Source organism: Petromyzon marinus, chromosome 13 (assembly GCF_048934315.1).
Source record: "Petromyzon marinus isolate PM22_M1 ecotype Great Lakes invasive population chromosome 13, UKy_Petmar_22M1.pri1.0, whole genome shotgun sequence".
Lineage (NCBI taxonomy): Eukaryota > Metazoa > Chordata > Hyperoartia > Petromyzontiformes > Petromyzontidae > Petromyzon > Petromyzon marinus.
In genome coordinates, this window is record NC_133679.1 from 6,157,501 (window position 1) to 6,173,875 (window position 16,375).

A 16,375-nucleotide genomic window follows, 5' to 3' on the forward strand; every position below is an offset into this window, starting at 1 on the left:
GTGTGTATGTATGTGTTTTGTGTGTATGTGTGTATGTATGTGTTTTGTGTGTATGCGTGTATGTGTGTATGTGTGTGTGTGTTTTGTGTGTATGTGTGTATGTATGTGTTTTGTGTGTATGCGTGTATGTGTGTATGTGTGTGTGTGTTTTGTGTGTATGAGTGTATGTGTGTGTTTTGTGTGTATGCGTGTATGTGTGTATGTGTGTGTGTGTTTTGTGTGTATGTGTGTATGTATGTGTTTTGTGTGTATGCGTGTATGTGTGTATGTGTGCTGTCACAGTGCTTGATGTATTGCAATACACTCTCGGATCCATGCGTATCTGATTGTGTGGCGGCTTGCGTTGAGTGGGTCTACAACAATATTAGAGCTACACTCAGAAGAAGTGCCATTGCATCAAATATCACTGTACAGGTACTTTATTTAAATACAAAAAAAAACAATACATAACACTGTACACTATGGGGTGGATCGGTGGCACAGTGGTTAGTGCAATGAACATTATCGTCCAGGTTCGATTCCAGGCTATGACGAGTGATATATACATTCGTCCTAGGCTATCCTTCTTCACCAAACTGCACCGATGAGCATGGTGAAGTCTGTTCAAACAATCACCCGAGTTGGCATAGAATGGTGAGGCCTTCATCCAACAGTGGATTATCACCGTACAACGTATGTCAGTGTTTTATAATCGTTGTAGAGAAATCATGACATGATGCAATTGCAATATGGCTTACAATGTTCCCAGTAAATCATACAAAAAAAAAACAATGGTTATAAAAAATGTTACGGGTCGAATATATCAACGTACAAAATATGTTATAGCATTTGATGTCAACAAAAGCCACACGAACAAAGACTCATAATCACATGACAAGGTTCTCTGTCACCAACAGGTATAGTAGTAATGGGTGAGTAAATTTGGCCTGAAAAATTGGTGGGGCAAATATAGTTTCCCATGTATAATTTACGTGACAGGCTGCATCATGGCATCGGGGAATATGATTTAGTTTATGTGGCATGTTAGTGGGTAAATATTGACCCCTGTGTAAAGGCTTTTGGACAAAAAATTGGGCCAAGCTAATATTTATCCCTTGATGTAAATAAAAACAAATTTACTGGGAATAAAACATAATGCGAACGCCCTGTGAAAATGAGGCATCCTTTTTTTGGATTTGTGTATTGAAAAGATTACAAAAATCAAAAAGCAAATTGTAGGATAAATGGGGCACTTTTCCATTTTCCATTGTCAGAATGGTATGCACGTAGGGTAACACATTAGGAATAATATTCTGTGGAACCACAGCTGGAAAGTACATATATAATAAGGGCCACATTGGCAGCAATGGATTATGTAGATAGGTTAGGACGTTTTTGTAATCAATGAAATTATTCAATAGGGTGCATACGAAAAACTATTGAAATCTGCATTGCATGAGAAAAGTCTTAAAGACATTGGCAAGGCATGCAACATATCGTGGCAAGAACATCACAACTTCTGTAATGCGTTCTATGTTTTATTTGTAAACAACATTCGCCGTGTTCTTGCACTGGTAGTTGCTACACAAACACTCCAGAAAGAATGTCACCTTCGATCTTGTCCATGCCACTGCAGGATTCGTAAGCATAGCGTGTCAAATCTTATGGGCCTCGGGTCTCTGCCAATGCCTCTAAAGGACAGAGATACTGCCACATACACACACGCACATCGAGCCAGCTAGCTATGTGGAACATTATGTTGTCTAAATGCTGAGTGACACGACCTGCCGAACAACAAAAGCTTACGGAAGAATGGTTTTTCAAGACTGACCACCCCGTGGCTGATTGAGATTCGGGATAAGAACCGGTAAGGTTATACAGCAATGGGCCTCTGGTAAAAAAAAGTGGCGCATATCTGCACGCCCTTGTGCACGTGTGTGTCGCTTGTGGATTTGACTCGCGCTTGCATTTGGGGCTGTGTTTACTGGGTGCGTTTGCTGCTGCCGTGATGTAATGGTGAGCACAACGGACTGCAATCCAGAGATCGCTGGTTCGATTTCTAAATTGCAGTTGAAACAATGGGTAGGTTTCTTAAATGTCCCCTCACATCACCCCGCCTGCCTCTGTCCACCTCACAGTATAAATGGTCACTGCAGCGCATTGTATTTTCAGATTTCCAGATTGATTGCCACATCGCGTGTCGTAGGCACTCCTACCTTCTTTTCGTATGTTAATGTATAAAGCGCCTTGACCTAAATACCATCGAAAGGGCCATATAGAGTTCCCTGTAGCGGAGGCCCTTCTACAAACAGTGACTTGAGCAAGATATTTCAGGGGCTTAACCTTTAGCTTTTTTACTGGGTGGGTTGGAGGGCAGGCTGAGGGTAACACTCGCCTGGTTGCCAATGCACCGTAATGCCTATTGGGCAAATGGGAGCTGCAACGCTTGGGCTGACCCAGCATGACACGCATGTTTACTCAAGAGCACATGCTGGCGAAGAGGTGGTGATGATAGGCGGGGTGTGGTATGGAGAGGTGGAGAGGGTTCGACGGCTGAGGAAGAGCACACCTGCGTGAAAGGGCAGCGTTGCTCTTGGGAAAATGCGATTGTTGCAAATTGATATTAAGTGGTTGAAGATATCCACAGGGCATAGACACAACTGTCCATTGGAAAATAGGCAGTGCCACTGCACTTAAAAAAAAATACTTGGGGTAGTGTTTTAAAGTGACTTTGATCCATAACTTTTCCTTTTGACAATACAACTGCTATATATTATTGGTTCTTTCGGTAAAGTCACGTAGAAGAGAAACAATAAAATAATAAAAATATATTTTTATTTAATATCATAAATAAGATTTTTTATTTAATAAAAAATATATTTTTGTAGAAGGGAAACATACATTAACATACGAAAAAACAATAAACTAAAAAATATATATTTTTATTATTTTATTGTTTCCCTTCTACGTGACTTTAACGAAAGAACCAAGAATATGAATCCCTGCAGTCAGGAAAGCTGTAAATCAAAATACAACTGCTATTTATTTTAAATTGCCGCGGTTGGCTACATACGGTCCAAAATAAGTTCAACATACATACGTATAACATATTTATTGAATTCAATTAATGGTATATTTTAATTATTGGTTAACGTTATCATACAATAAGATAAAGTGTTGACATGGTTCAGCGTACAGAATCTGGTTTATGATCAGGATTTTAAGATACGGTTTAAATAAAAACTCTTTCAGACAAGTCCCACCGTCTTGCGTGTCACATCGAAGTGGCCGGACGAATTTTCCCCTTGGCATTTGGTTTCACTGCTGGATGCAATTCATAGCTCATGGGCCAAGGGCAATTAGTGGTCAAGCGAGAAAATTACACTTGTGCCGTCCGTAGTGGGCTCGTTATGGTAATTAGGTTTAGGTGAGAGGCAGTGCTGATAACCTGCTGTGGAATAAATCATGGGGACAAATTGCAAGGCTGCTTGTGCTGGCCTCGTTCCAATGCCAAATCATTCTGCCCCCCCCTCAACTCCTTTTTGCAAAACTCACGGTGGGATTCTGCTTACGTTGCTTTCCATGGGCCAATAATAATTGCCTTCAGTGGTGAAAATTGTTGTGATTTGAGAGAAAAAAACAAACCAGAATGACATTTGTAGTGTTGTCGTTGTAAATACCGTATACTCTTATTCAAGGTCTTATTCTAAGTATTTCTGTTGACCATCTTTGAACAGTACGAATATGGGATACTTTAATATATTTTATTTACTCTGAATATTTTGCAGAGTATTTAATGCCGAAAGTATGTTTGGTATATATTCAATTATTAATATTTATACTTAAAAATATTTTTTTCTTATAAAGGACAGGAAGTTTAGAATGGATGTGTTCCGGTTTTTCAAATTGCAAAAATGTATATATACATTTGGGCATGGGATGTGAAATTTCGGATGATCATGGAAACACTTGTTTCGATCCATTGGGTGACATTACCTTAGCAGAAATATACGTTGAATTGTTTCATGATGTAAATTATCCGCATCTCCTGAAGGAAAAGAAAACAAACCAAATTTCCTTAAACATCTAAAAGTCCAAAATTGGAGAATGTTTAGTCCGCAATTCATCCCTCATATGTAGGATTTTATGTGTCGTGAGTTCAATTGAGTCACAGACGTATTCTTTGGAGGCACTACATTTATTAACACCAACACACGGGGTAACTGCCCCTTAACAGAATAACAACCTATGGTGGTGACCACCAGGCTAACTACACTAATATAATGTAACTAGCTACAACGGACCGGACCACAGCTTGGGTCCGGGTCCGGGTCCACGTGTTGGAGACTCTGTAGGACGTAGAACGTAGATTTCTTCAGGATGAACAACAGCAGTCGGTCCCTCTCAGGGGACCCGGCTTATATCCTCTGTGGCGTGGCTGGCCCCGCCCTTAGCCACGCCCACCTTCCGGAATCCTCGAGCAGGATCTCGACCCTGACACGTGACCACCCCTAGCCCCCACTTGGGGGCCCTGTGTAGACTTAACCGGTCACGTAGTCCTCTGGGGTCAACCAGAATGCCACGGCCCTGAGTCATCCCATTCCCGTGGCCGGCACTTGCACAGCCTATCCTGTAGGGGCCGGCACTGCACGCCAAGCGTGGTGCGATCCAGCGCTGTCAGTCAGCGCTCACCCAGCCCCTCTAGGACCGGTACTGCACCCACATCCTAGAGGTGTCCGCGATGTCGCTACATCGCACGCCGTGCCTCTCTCGGGCCGGCATTACACGGTGACATCCGCGATGTCACTACATATGTAGACATTTATTTTGGCAAATAATACGAACATAATAAGAAAGGGCATTTATAGCATATTCAAACAACATATTTTGTCAGTTACGTAATCACTGCTCCACTTGCGATAAATTTGTATTCGACATTTAATAAGAGACTTGTTTTGATAACAAAGGATGCTTTTTTTTACTTTGTTGTTGGCCATCATGAGCCATGATCAATCCACTGTTTAACGAGGGCCTTACCAAACTGCTTGTTTTGAAATAGCAGTCGTCATATCATAACTTGCGACGAGATGCATCGAATGAAATGGGTTAATTGGATGTCTGTTTAGTATATTATCAATAGGGGGCAGTAAAGACTGTTAATATAACTCAACGTGAGTGAATATGCTTCTTGAGGAATCCAGCATAATGTAACCCTGCGCTCCTAAGTGGCGCTCAGCTGAAATGGAACTCCTCTTTAGACTAATATATGAACGCGTTTGTTTTGTTGACCAATTTTCCTAATCTACGTATGGGAATTGTTTTTATAGGTGAAGGCACGACTTTGAAATGTTGATGCATCAAATTAATGTCAGTGAATCGTGATATTAATTAGACTTGGTGGCAAGCAGTGCTTCACGTTAGCAAGACAAATTTAAGACATTGCTATTTTTTTCAAATCAATGCAACTTAAAACGTGGCCTCGCTGCACACAGCGATGATTATGGGTTTCCAAAGTCTATGGGTTCCCATAGCATACAATCACATTTTAATACTAAAAAAACAGACAGGCATGTATTGGCTCCAGCCAACTTATATAGTGCAGTGATCGCTCAAGGGCCTGAAGAGGGCGCTCCAGATTAAGACAATACAGAATACAATCCGAAAGGTAAGAATATTGAACGCTTTCTATGGACGGGTCTGACTCTTCACAAATTCTAATTCCAGTTTTTAATATCTGATGTAGAAGTCAATTTGATTTTACTTTCGTGACGATTGTATTTGAATGCTGCTACAACACATTAGCACAACTTTATAATGTTGTCATACAACACCGCAGTTCGCATATTGAAGCTTCGCCACACCACTGGTCGACTAAAGTTAGAGGATACATGACCATACACATAGAGTGGTCTGCTGTACGATTTCCAAGTTGTTCACGCCTGGTTTGGCTGTTAGAGGTGATTGAATGCTGCCTCGGCATAAAAAAAATTCAAATTGTGTTAGGTGCACCTGGCACGTGGATGTGGAAAATCGGTGGAAAAACTGCTGTAGAGACCCGACTTCGAGAACCCTTAAAAAACATAATTTTCACTTGGTACCCAACCAGCGTTTGCATCAATGGCACCTTCAGCTGAGTGTATTAATTTATCAATATTTTAATCATTAAAAACTCGGTTCAGGCTACATCTACCTGGGCAAAGCACTTTGTACACTTGGCTTATTATGTTGGAATAAAATTCGTGGAATTGGGATGAGAGGACGGTGCATTAGCCCCATAGCAACCCAGTCAAGGAATGAGCATACATTTCCTTTTTTCACTGGTGCTCAATATCAAATAATTAGAGGTATGATAAGACTTGCAGTGGGCTTGACACCTCATTAATGAGGCCAGTAATTTTCTTCCTCAGGGCTGAGCTGATGGTGTGCAAAGGGATACCTGCGCAGTTCGAAATTCCCATAAAGGAGTAGCCAATTTGTGTGGCCACGCTGTCTTGCACTTAAACCCAAAATAATTTCGTAAAATCAACAACAACGTTTATTGCCATATTTTAAGGACATTTGGTTCTTTGGTAGCATTTCAAGCACTGGGAATATTTAATGCTTCAATGCAGATTATTCATACGTTTGTATTAAATTCATATCTAATATATTGCCTATAACTATATTTCATAAAATAAGAATGACATTGGTTTAACATCCTTGAAGCATTCCTGTGCTCACATTTAAGTTACTCATTAGCAGAATCTCGTTAGCTGTTAATTTAAAACTGGATTCAATCCCTCCTTTGCTTGTGCAAACATGAGGTTTCATTCCCAAATGAGTAGTGCGGTATAACTGCACTGTAGTGCCCAAACAGCACATATATACACACAACAGAAACGATGTGCGTTATAGTCACATGCTATATTGTAGTAATCGCCTACATCGTTGGCATACATGTGAAAAATAATACTCACATATATTTACACATTTAATTCTATATGTTACCATGGGCGGGGGAGCGGTGATGAAGTGGTTAGCATATTGCGCTGTGAACCGGAATGGTGAAGTATGGTCAAAAACCCCCATGACTGAAAGATGGTGATGAACTCTCACCTAGCAGTGTATTAATAAACGGAATTAAACGTATTCATACTATTAATGGTATTCACAAAGTTTCCGTCTTGCTTGAGTCCCGTTGGGTTCTTGCCTGGTTACATAAATGACAATGGCAGACCATCCTGCATTTTTAAAAATACTTATTTTTCATTAAACAAAACCCTAAATATTATATTCATTGGGTCTTGTGGTAAATCCACGTAGATAGAAACATAAAAAAATTATCACGACGTTTCGATCGCAACACAAGCAATCGTCATCAGGTGAAAACATAGCGAGAGAGCTGCCGAGGCAGGAGACATTTTAAAAAATATATATTTTTCTATCTGCGTGGCTTTACCGAATGGCCCAAAGAATATGAATTCCTGCAGTCAAGAAAGCTTTAGGTCAAGATTTTAAACCCTCAATATTTTTTTATTTTACAAATTATAATCTACAATTGTTCGTCATGTAACCACCTGCGAGCCCATTGGCACTGGAGAAACTGGGTCGACGTAACTCTGCAGGTTATTGCTTCATCCTGCGTAATTTGGAGTTTCACACTGGAATGTAATGGCCTACTCCTGTAAATGACGTTGCAAGGGCTTTAGTGTCCTCTTTGCACGGGTGGCACACTTTGGTAATTCCCTGCAGGTGATGGCAATCAAACTGTCAACTGCATGCACACCCGGCCCAGTTGCTAACCCACTCCATGACCCAGCCACTTTACGAAAAGGCATTTTCTACAATAAAAACCCAATATATTTCCCCAAGTTCATAGATTCAATAATTTAGAGGCACGGTGGCACAGTGGAGCCACTTGGGCCTTACGGCAATTCGCGTCTATGTTCGATTCCTAACTAGGGCTCTTTTCTTTGTGCCCTCCCTGTATGAATTCTATGCGCCCCCCCCCCCCCCCCGTAAAATATAGATTTTTTTACATGGTAACTGGTATTGGCCAATCGTCCCAATGTTGAACAATTACTGGTAAATTTCTGAATTGGGACTACACATAGCAACATCGCCCCCTAATGTGAAAACTTGGCAGGACCCTCCTTAACAAGAGTCATGAGACTCAGTGAGGCTTTGCTGGGTAAACAAGCGTATAGAAATAAAACGTTATATTAAAGTAGCTAGGGTATATCATCATCAGTCATGCTCAATCTACTGCTGGATGAAGCCCTCCACAATCCATGACGTCTTGGTCCCGCGATATGTAATTCCAGCTGGCACATGCACGTGAGTGGATGCGATGGATCCATCTCCATCGGGTTTCTTTCTATTACTGTGAATTATTCTTGACCACCTCCCATCGTTCATTTTAGCTATGTGTCCTTCCCATGCCCATTTAGCATGGTTGGCTATGTACGGTGCTGTAGAAGTTCAACATACGTACATATATTTACTTTAATTATCAAAGTTATGTTTCTAATTTGCCTTATCTGTAAACCAAATGTTCCTTTGTCGACCTCTCAGTGTAATTAAAATAATTGTTTCTTAATTCACAATGGTGACTGCATACGTTTAATCCACATTTAGTACTCCCAAATCTCGCAAGACGTTTGGCAGGCATGGAAGAGTAGGCCAAATATTTTCTAGTATATATATAAAAAAAACGTTTTTTGCGTTGTACTGATTACTGTATCGCTGAGCGCAATTGCAATTGTATTTCGGACGTTTACAATACTCGAATAAAAGTTGAAGCTATATTCAGAATGAAAGATGACCTTGTCTGTCCCATTGAACAAGCAGAGATGAAGGAAATTCATCGACTGGATGAATGTTCATTGGCAACATAACCTAGATGAGCTCCCAAAGAGACAGAAGCTTCTTTGAAGCCAGATTGGGAGCCTATACATATCTCCACTCTCCGAGGTTCTCTTGGGGAGATGCATGCTCTTAGGGTTCTGAGAAGCAGCAGGGACCCTCCATTACATTTCAATTGAGCATGTAAAATTATTCATTATACCAAATATACTGAAAATTACCACCCCCCCCCCATCCACCCTTTCCAGATTTTAATTTATAATGAAAGGCATCTTACAAGATTTTGGGACGTTTTCAGCGGGAACGTGTAAATCGTAAAAAAAACATACTGCCGTGTTTATGTAGCGCTGTTACCATACAGCGTTCACTCAATGAATAGAATTCTGTGTTGCCATGCAGGAAACATGCTTAGAAATCTCTGAGCAGTCTGGGCTTTCAACGTCCCAAATTGTTTGAAAGGAAAAAACTTCACAGATAAATCGGGCATTTGTTTCAGTGGGCACGTGCAGTATAATGAAGCTTTACCTTCAGCCATATACAATGGCAAAGACGGCACCCAGTCAAAATATAAAGATACGAGATGAAATAATTTTCAGAAGCTGTATACAAATGAATACTCCCATTATGTACATGTGGCGCTTTATTTGATGGTCTCCATTCATTGTTCAAATGCAAAAAAAACATGCATTTTGGCCCATAACTTTGATATCAGTATGCCAGACATAAAAGATTGCTGTGTGCATTAAAGTTCTTTTTTTATTCTAAAGTCTAGGCACTATCAAAAACAAACTTGATTTGAAGCTTTCGTGACTGCAGGAATTACTCTTTGGTTCTTTCGGTAAAGTCACGTAGAAAAAAACCCCATAAAATAAATAATAGAATACGACGTTTCGTTTGCAACACAAGCAACCGTCATCAGGTGTGAATGAATGAGAAAACAAGTGGAGTGGGAAGCGAGTGAGAAGCGAGTGGGAAGCACAATAATGATACTACATTATAAACATACATATACACAAGTGTGTCTGCATCCAAACTTATACTCTCACACAAATGAACCAACCTTCTACACAACACAAAAATAATCAACAGCGTCCACAACGGTGCCCATGATTATTTTGTATTATGTGTCATATCATTTTGCGTTGAACTGAGACCAATATCTTACAGAGAGGGTCCTTGCTTATGACATCTCTCAGTTTACCAGCATTTGTTCAAACAAGCCTGACTCCTCTGATTAGACACTGTATGTCAAAACCGGTCCAAAGTTTGCTTTTGTTGAACTAATGATACTGAAATTATACTCCCAGAAGGCCTTGTGGTTCACGGGAAGTGTAAAAACACATGCTTTTTTATGTGGAGAGAGAAATGTATAATGTTTGCTTATTTATCAAGCTTCCAGAGTACTGGTATACAATTTAATGTGTGGTTTATGGTTGGTTAACTTTAGAATTTGGAGGAATGCACCTCCAATTAACACGGTTGGCTATGTACAATGCGAAAGAAGTTCAATATATATACATACAAGTTAACCGAACTTTAAATATTACAGCAAAGCCTTTATTTGGCAACTAGCGTTGAATTTTTGAGAAATCTGTGGATTAACATTTCTTTCTTTGGATTAACATTTATTACCGATGAATATGCTTGGTTTACAAAGCAAGATAAAGGTCTTCCCACACCATGTCCGTTATGGGAGTTGTTTGACCATATTTCACCATGTTGATCAGTGAGGATTGGTAAAGAGGAGGCCCGCCACCAGTTTCAATAGAAATCAATTTCCACTGATGTTAGCCATGGCAGGGAATAAAACTCATGTCATCAGATTCACACAGTGCAGCGTGCTTACCACTCCACCACCCTTCCAACCAGTTCACAATAATGTATGCGTTTTCCCATTCAGAGGCGGGATTCGTGCCAAAATACTGTGTATACATGTATAAACAATACGACTTGAGAAAATAAATAACTAAAATATACATTGAAACCCATTAACAACCCACAATGACTAGTATGGTGAAGTGTGGCCAATCAACCCCCATGACCGACGTTTCATGGCGGGACCTCCATCCATTTTGATGTGATATTATTTATTTGAGCAAGTTTTGCTATTTAAATTGTGGGTAAAAGCTGCCAGTTTGCATGCCTTGGAAAAGAAAAAAAGTAAAACCTAAAACGACAAAATGGGAACGTAACTTAATTTGGTCAAAGTGCCATGCGTGTGTGGTCATTATGTCAGAGGGCAGGTGGGATGTGATTTTCCCCACGTTAATTTACACAGTCACGGGCCTCACTGCACCAATTTGCGCAGTCTCGGGCCTCTGCAGAGGGCTGGCCTGGACACGTCTAGAGCACAGACCCCCAGACTCCCCTGCCCCCTCCAATCATCCCGCCAGCCATGCATGCCACAATGCATTATGTGCCTTTAAGTCAACATAAACACGTTGGCTCGGTGTGATACTGTGCAGTGTTAAAGTTGCCGGAATGACTGCCGAATCTGCGGAATGTACGAAGTAATGCAATGGCACAGCTTGATGGGGTTTTTGTTGTTGTTGTTGTTGTTGTCGTTGCAGCATTCATAGACAACTTTTCAGTAGAGTGTGTCCCACACTCATGGTGACGTGCATGGAATGTACTTGCAGGATCTAACCTGTAACAATTATTCGTAATAATCTATTTACAACAATAACTGCAGTGAAACTTTCTTTGGCTATAGATATTGAGGAGCACTTCTTTTCCAGATAGCTGCAAGCCTGACATTTTATTTACCATGAGCTCAAGTTAACGGTAAAGTGAAAAGCTTTGCGGTGTTTTAACGTTGGTGTAAATTGCTCACTTAAAGGCTGCCTGATGGTCTGACCATATATATTTTGTTTTTTTACTGCCACCTTAGAAGTGCCAAGCACATGATCATTCGGCTCTCAAGACATCATCCACTTGAGCACCGGGGGACGGATACCCTGGGCTAATCCTCATGATGCGTTGAGGCCGCTTGTAAGTTCCGTCAGACTCAGGGATCCTCTGTCACAATGCTAAGCTGCGAAAGTTATATACCAGGAGGTCTGCCTGCCTGGCTGTCTGCTTGCCTGCCTCTTTATTTAAGTGTTGCTTTATTTCTAAGCCTAAGGCTAATTCTAGATTTGAAGTTTTCTTGACTGCAAGGATCCATACTCTTTGTTTTTTTCGGTAAAGTCACGTAGGTAAAAAAAAGGCGAAGGCTGGTTGCCCCGCACAAGAGGCTACGTGATTTTATAAGTATTTATGTAGAAATAATTCTGAGCATCACAATACAACCCTTTCTATATGCTTCAGGGAATCATGATGTACCATTTTTTTGTATTTTCATGATAATTTTAAATGGACAAATTCAAAAAGCACCGATGAGAGAGCTGTGCCTCAGGTACTTTTGGTTCATGCTTCATATATCTGACTACACATCAGAGGTGAACTAGTTACGCTATAATGCGCACTGCACAATGGATGCTGAAGGAAAATCTCTTTGAAAACCATTTAATTTATGTAACATGATCGCAAACAAAATACATTTCAAACTGACAACCAGAAGGGATTCGTCTTATTGCCCCACACTCCATCAAACTGAGCAGAAAATATATTTTCATTCTCGGCTGTTTGTTGTACAGATACTGTTTCCAACTTATCCAACTTAATTTGCGCCCAACCACATTTTATGAAGCAGTGGACACGATGATACTTCCCACACCTATGCAAGGGGGGGGGGGGGGGGTGCTAATGTAGCAAATTATAGAACAAAGCACAACGGCTGCTTTCTGTCAGCAATCATTGCTTTAGACAGCAGTTGCTGGAAAATTGCTGGTTTCTGAGCGGTGCTTCACCCACCTGCAAACGTAACCTTTAAATACTCTGGGAATACATTTAGTGCAGAATGCCTACCTATATGCTGCGTACAATAACAAACCCACAGCGGTCACTGCAAGTCGCTCGCTGACGTGCAGTGCTTAGCGTGTGTAATCCTGCAAAAAGTTTAACACATTCAACCCTGTAAATGTAAATGCCTAGATTTTCTACATCTGCCTTCCAAATAGTGTATGTCCAAAGATGTTTTTGTGTTTAGTTTGTTGAAGTTTGTTGTCCTTCCAATCTGCACCGTTTGGCTACGTGCGGTACGAAAGAAGTTCAACACACGTACATACAAAGTTAATACCTGTCATATTGATGATTCAGTACAACAAACTTGCCAAGGTGTTGGAATTTGTACTGTTATATATATAGTACATAAGCCCCCACGTTGTTCATCGGGAGGTTCTGTGTGGTGGGTACTCCCACCGATATCACGATGTCTGCTCAGCATGGTAGAGTAGTCCAAATAGGGGCTCACTAGAGGGCCTTCCACCAGCAGTGTCTCGAGCAAGCAATCGACAAGGCCCTACCACATTACTGACAGGAGTAGGTGATTGTGTGGAGGTGGAATGGTCAAATTATGAAATGTTTAATAATACGACATTGTGTATGATTTTCTATATAGATAGGCCATATTTGGTCATAATTGGTCTATCTGGTATAAATGTCATCAAAGCAAAGGGTAAAGTTGCTTTGTGTAGTACATGCAAGTTCAGAATGATAATTATTTTGTATGTTTTAGTGAAACCCAACACCACTTGAATGGATAGCTGCTCTATTAATATATATGTAGAATTTGTATAACGTAATCAGGCTTTGGATGGTTCTGCATATATAGGACACACATAAAGGTGTGAACGTAAATGATGTTCACATTGCAATGCGGTTATTTTATTTGTGTTGCAAAGAAGGGAATCCTCAGTTATGTCGAGTTTGCCTTCCCCTGTGCAGAAGATTCAAACTCTGCTGCATGGTATCCTTGTGGCCTTGGTCAAGGCTCACATTGCGACGTGCTGTTGAAATTTTTTCCACATTTCAGTGAAATTGTTTTGCACATTTCAGTGAAAAATTGGTCGTCAGGATTACATTCTGCATTTTTTAGAAAAGTGTTCATTATATTTTTTGCACGAAGCTAATTAACAAAAAAATCTGTGTAGCTATCTACCCCTATACCCCCTTGGGGTAGAAATCTGTTTCATTCATTATAATTCACATCACAAAATGTGAGAAAAGATAGCATTATATTTTGTTCAAAATCAAACAGTGTTACTGTCATCTAAACATCTGTTTAAAAAAAAAGTAGTAGCATCATACATTCTTCTATGAAGGTGTGCTGGGAGCACTTGTTCTCTTTATTAATTAATAAATTAGTTATTGCAAATGCCGCCCAATCTGAGCTAATTTTGTGGCTTTCGTTCATTGGAGTGCAATGCGATAATGAAACAGTGTTTCGTAAATCATTGCCCTAGTGTTTACTTCATCGCGTAAGGGTTTGGACGTGTAAACAAGGACGACTGGGAGTTTGCAGGGTTAACAAGGTTGTTCGCATTTTCTGCATCAGCGGTCAGTTGAGCTTGGCATGTTTTTTGGAGGTGGTGATAGCTTCGGCTCTTCCGCCTGGAGCATCGCTTTCAGCACGTAAACAAGAACGCCTCTGTGGACGATGTGAGAGGCAGATCTTAGATCCCGTTTAGATTAACCATTTATAGTATTGTCAATTTGAAAGTTATACTGTACTTCATGACGGCGTCTCTATCGGCATGTTTTGTTTTAATTAATATCTCACTGAAACCTTAAACAGTCATGTTTTGCAGAACCAATCATAGTTTGCACCTGCACATGTTATGGATACGTGTCAAATATTAACCTTTAAAACAAAAACATTGGCAAAGCATACCGATAAAATATAACTGTAACAGTTTGTTATGTACATTCAAAATAATTGAATTTAATATTAACATTCTGCACTCCATTATCGGCCGTGAAATGTATTCAGTAAATATAATATTGTAGTAGTAGTAATAATAATAATAAAGATCATAATATAATTAAAACAAGTACTGCTTTGAAAACATGAAATTTGTCTTTTTTAAACAACAGATGTAGTGCACGCACAGGCTGAGGTTCTCTAGAGAAGTGTGTCTTTGCTGCAAACATGCCTAATCGATTAAAACGAAGCCTTCAACTCACTTGAGATCCAGCGGTACGGAAATCCACAGGCTCGGGAGGCTTTCGTGTGCTCACACATTTTGAGCAGCAAATTTTAGTGTTAAAACATCACAGGCCACCTCCGCGGAAGGCGCACGTGTGATTGGCTCCTGGAGAATTATAATCACCAAAATTTGCCAAATCCTTTGGTTAAACACCAATGTCAATATCAAATGCGAGGATAAATTCGGTGGATGTTGAGTGCGCTCGTGAAATATATTGAATCGTTTTCCATCTATTATAAACACACACATTTTTTTTTACAATCCTAACACTTATTATTCATATTATTAACAAATTGAGAGGTTTATTTTTGAATAAAATAGTGTGTCCTCCGATTGTGAGAACATATTTCCACTCTACAAAAAACCGGGAATGTTGACATTAAAAGTGCAATGCCTGTAACCTTCTCGGCTGTATTACTCAAGGCAAGAGGCACGTAATGTTTTTTTTTCCGAAGCAGAGACCATACTCTGTGGAGTTCAGCAAGGGCAATATTATTTCTTTTCCCTTGTCACATGAGCAAAAAAAAGGAACTAAGATACAGAAGGGTCTCAAATTGCTGTCGCTGCCTGAATCTCTCAGGCACTGTTCTTTCGGGCGAGTTAAACAGAGAGCTGAAGCAGAAACACGCTCATGTCCACAAGGAAAATAATGCTAATAATGTAAGTGCACCCTGAGCCTGGCGTCAGTTCCTCCAGTTACTTACAGTGGGTTAATTGAGTTAATAAGTCGTGTTAATTCAGTCACAAACGGTGAAGCATGAAAATGAACCAAGTAATATCCTCGCTTGAATAAGAACGGTTACTTATCAGATCAGGGAATCGGAGAAAGTCGAAACGTGTTCTCTTGAATGTTTTGCCTCCGGCAGTTTGTTCTTCACATGCTCAAATTAATTCCCAATGCATAAATGGCTTCAATTGACTTGGGGAATGGGTCACGTATAGGCACGTGGGAACCAATGATTACTTTCAAACTGGCAACACAAAATCACCGCATTGGCTTGTCTTATCATGTTTCCGAGGTACGTAACATTCTGCCGGAGAGATTAAGTGTCATGATAAGGGTCTAGGGTGCTGACTAGGTGTGAAAACAACAGGACCAAACAGGCTAAGGTCAGAAATAGGACGTGATTTTATAAAAGCGAGGCCTAGTAATGAAGGGGCAACTCAAGGACGAGACATAAATATGTTGCCACATGCTTGTGGGTCAAGCTGCTATCGAGGGTTGATTTATTTTAATGCCACAAGGCAACGAGACAATACATGTTTTCTGGAAACAATGAGTATATTACCATTATCGTTGTTGTAACCGTAGCACATGAAAGCAACGCAAAAGAGTTTCTAGTAGTGTAATGAGTTTAATATTAAATGCTGTATGTGTTTTTTTTTTATTTAAAGCTTTCGTGACTGCAGGTATTCGTATTCTTGGTTCTTTCGGTAAAGTCACGTAGAAGGGAAACAATAAA

At 40.2% G+C, this 16,375-nt stretch overlaps 2 long non-coding RNA genes across 2 annotated transcripts in view; one reads left to right on the forward strand and one right to left on the reverse strand.

The window, feature by feature from the left end:
* LOC142924421 (uncharacterized) overlaps positions 1–16,375 on the reverse strand; it is a 258,403-nt gene that overhangs the window by 40,918 nt on the left and 201,110 nt on the right. The gene's annotated exons all lie outside the window — the stretch shown is intronic.
* The window catches only part of LOC116941900 (uncharacterized), a 55,651-nt gene that overhangs the window by 36,779 nt on the left and 2,497 nt on the right, over positions 1–16,375 (forward strand). The window lies entirely within an intron of this gene.